The following is a 3,458-nucleotide window of genomic DNA, read 5'->3' as shown; positions in this document are numbered from 1 at the left end:
CCTCCACCTCCCCTGCTCACACTCTGTCCCTCTCTCTCTCTCAAAAAATAAACATTTAAAAAAATTTTTTAAAAAGAAAGCATTGGGTCTAAATGTGTGTGTATTCTGTTTTTGATTCTATCTTTTATTGCATTCATGTTTTTATCAATCCAGTCCCAATGCCACACACTTTTAAAGTTTGAATTACTCTAGTTTTATAAGTAATAGTCTGATAGAGTGATTCTCATTGCATTCTTGCCTGAATATTGGACTTGACTTTTCCAGGTTCATTACTTTTTGTGTAAATATGTGATCAATTTTTCAAAAACTTCATTGGAATTTGACTGAAATAGCATTGAACTCATAGATTGATTTAGGAAAAAGATACACATTTAGAAAATTGAACCACTACATCCATGTGTATGGTATGTCTCTTTACATAGTTTGATCTTATGTTTTGCTTTTATTTTTTTATTTAGTGAGAGAGAGAGAGACAGAAAGCATGCAAGCAGGGGAGGGGCAGAAATAATTCCAAGCAGGCTCTCCATGATGTCAGTGTGTAGCTCAATGCGGGGCTCCATCTCACAACTGTGAGATCATGACCTAAACCAAAATCAAGAGTTGGACACTTAACTGGCTGAGCCACCCAGGCACCCCTTATGTTTTGTTTTTAAATAAAACTTTATGGGGTACCTGTATGTCTTGGTCAGTTGGGCTTCTGACTCTTGATATCTGCTCAGGTTGTGATCTTCAGCTACAAAGGTTGCAGCCAGCTTGAGATTCTCTCTCTACCTCTTTCTCTCTGCTGCTCCCCCCACTTGTTCTCTTTCCCTCTCTCTCTCTCTCTCTCTCTCTCTCACACACACACACACACACACACAATAAATAAACTTTAAAGCAAAGAAATAAATAAATCAAAACTTTATAATAACCTCAACTAAATCTTATATTGTATTGATAGACAATTCTTAAGTAACTTATAGTTTTGAGGCTGTTAGGAATGAATGTCTACCTATCATTTACTTATAGCTCATTAGCTGTTGGTAATTTATGAAAAAGCTACTTATTTTTTTGTGTTAATTTATTGGCCAGCCACCTTGATGATTTCCCTCTCTCTCTCTCTTTCTCTCTCTCTCTTTTTAAGTAGGCTTCATGCCCAGTGCAGAGCCCAATGTGGGGTTTGAACTCACAACTCTGAGATCAAGACCTGACTTGAGATCAAGAATTGGATGCTCAACTCACTGAGCCACCCAGGTGCCCCTGATGACTTCTTCTCTTATTGATTTCTTTTCTTATTTCTAGGAGAATTTGAATTTTCTTTCAGAATTTTTTCATATAAAGCATCATCTTAGCTGTAATAACTATTCCTTTTATTTCTCCCTCTCTAATTGTTTTACCTCCTATTTTTTCTTCTTTTTTCTTATTGCACTAGATAGAATTAACATCATAATTTTAGAAGAAATAGCAAAACAGCTATCATTTTGGTTACTGGCTCTAAAGGGACTTTGAAAGTTTCCTCATTAATAAGGATGTATTTTTATGCATAGCTACTTACTCACTAGGATTAAGCATAATCTTACAAATAAAATTGGTTTATACTTTTTTCTCACACTTTTTAGATTTAGGATCAAGTGTATGCAAGTTTATAAAGTGATTCAAATTTTCTTTGTCTTGTTTTGCTTCAGTTTTATTCTTTGTAACAGTACAAAATATGAAGTAGCAACCGCCAGTTATTTGAAAGTTTTCTAAAACTAACCTCTGTAACCATCTGGGCTTAGTAACTTTTTTGTGAGTGGCTTTCTGATTGCTGATTTAGTTGCTTTACTAATTTAGAAATCCATTTGAATTTGCCATTTCTTTCTGGGGTGAATTTTGATAAGAATTTTCTTAAAACGCCCTTTAATTTTCAAATAATTTCTTTTAAATTATATTTTATCAATAGTTCTTTGTGGTTCGTACCATTGCTTTTATGTGCCTTTCCACTCATTCTTGTTCTACGTCTACTAGGATTACAACTACCACCATGGCCACCTCCACTGCCACTAGTCTGCCAAAGATTTATCTACTTTATTAAGTCTTTTCAAAGAAATAGATTTTGAATTTATTGAAATCTTTTATACCCTTAATAATTTTTTGTCGGATTGATTTAGCAATTGATTTTGACAGAGGCATCTTAATCTTTCATCTTATTGGGGATATTTTTCCATCGTCCCCTGACTATTTGCCGCTGAAAAATCAAATTATTATTCCTTTTAAGATAATCTGGTATTTCACTTTGGCTGCTTTCTAAGATGTTCTCTTTGAATTCAGGGTCCTGCACTCTTATGACAATATGTCTATGTGGGGACTTATTTGCATTTGCTCTAGTTCTGTCCTGATGTGATTTGTAAATGTAAGGATTCTGTTTCTCGTCAATTATGAAACAATCTCAATCATTATCTTTTTGACTATTAATTATCTCCAATGCCTTTTATTCACTTATTCAAGGACCTATCCGAGATACATATTGAACCATCACACTTTCTCCTAAATTTCTCTTAACCAAAATTTTTGTTTCTGGTGGGCGGCTTTCTTTCCCACTCCCTTACCTTTTTTCTTGAATGGGACTTTTTCAGTCCCGCATACATGAAGGAAGCTACTGTAACCATGTCCTTGCTTTACAGATGGTCCCTAGTTCTAGCCTGCAGCCACCACTCTTATGCTCTTGGGTCAGGTATAAACCCTAGACCCTAGATTATAGGAACTGTTTCAGGGTTTTCTCTTTTGCAGGATGTTATAGGCTAAAGCAGTTGCTTATCTTTGTCAGTACGAGTTTCTGTATTTTTTTCCTGAAATCTGAGATTTCCATGATGTCTTCTGAGTTCAGCTATTTATTTATTTACTTCTTTTTATTACATTTTATCCAGCATGACCGTGTCTTTTTGAGGAGGAGGAGAGTCTGTATTAGATCAGTTGCCAAATCACAAGTGTCCTCTTACCTATTTTTATATATTTAATTTTGTGCAAAAGTAGCTGCAATCGCAAGGGGCTTTACCTGGAAAAATCAGTGACAACTCAATGGCTAGTGTCATTACAATCAGCTCATCTCAGACTAAATCCACACTCTGCAACCATTTGCCATTTAGAGCCATATTACCGAGGAATCTCCTTCTTTAAAAATTAAAGAAATAACAGGGGCGCCTGGGTGGCGCAGTCGGTTAAGCGTCCGACTTCAGCCAGGTCACGATCTCGCGGTCCGGGAGTTCGAGCCCCGCGTCGGGCTCTGGGCTGATGGCTCAGAGCCTGGAGCCTGTTTCTGATTCTGTGTCTCCCTCTTTCTCTGCCCCTCCCCCGTTCATGCTCTGTCTCTCTCTGTCCCAAAAAAATAAGTAAACGTTAAAAAAAAAAAAATTTAAAAAAAAAATTAAAGAAACAACAATTCCTTCAGGGACAAGCCAGGATTTTTTTTTTTCAAACAAATGAAGAGTCTAAATTGGATT

This window comes from Puma concolor, chromosome D1 (assembly GCF_028749965.1).
Source record: "Puma concolor isolate L17-30 chromosome D1, mPumCon1.1.hap2, whole genome shotgun sequence".
Taxonomy (NCBI): Eukaryota; Metazoa; Chordata; class Mammalia; order Carnivora; family Felidae; genus Puma; species Puma concolor.
The sequence above is the reverse complement of the archived record's forward strand: the minus strand, read 5'-3'. Positions refer to the sequence as shown.